The sequence below is a fragment of the Theobroma umbraticum genome, unplaced genomic scaffold (genome assembly GCF_002168275.2).
Source record: "Theobroma umbraticum cultivar Fairchild unplaced genomic scaffold, ASM216827v3 scaffold_147.0, whole genome shotgun sequence".
Taxonomy (NCBI): Eukaryota; Viridiplantae; Streptophyta; class Magnoliopsida; order Malvales; family Malvaceae; genus Theobroma; species Theobroma umbraticum.
In genome coordinates, this window is record NW_018397259.1 from 10,682,489 (window position 1) to 10,682,688 (window position 200).

Consider the following 200-nt stretch of genomic DNA (forward strand, 5'->3'; position numbering starts at 1 on the left):
AAAAGCCAGGCCAAACGTACTCTTAATTTTAAAATTTCACGATATTGAAAAGGTATTTTTAAACTTTTTTTTCCTCATTCTCCCTTCACCTCTTAATCCATCTGATTAGGCCATCCCTCTCTTTCGTCATCTTTCCTTCAACTCATCCCCATCCTTAATTCAAACCTTCTTAACTAATAAGAGAATTACAAGGGACAAGG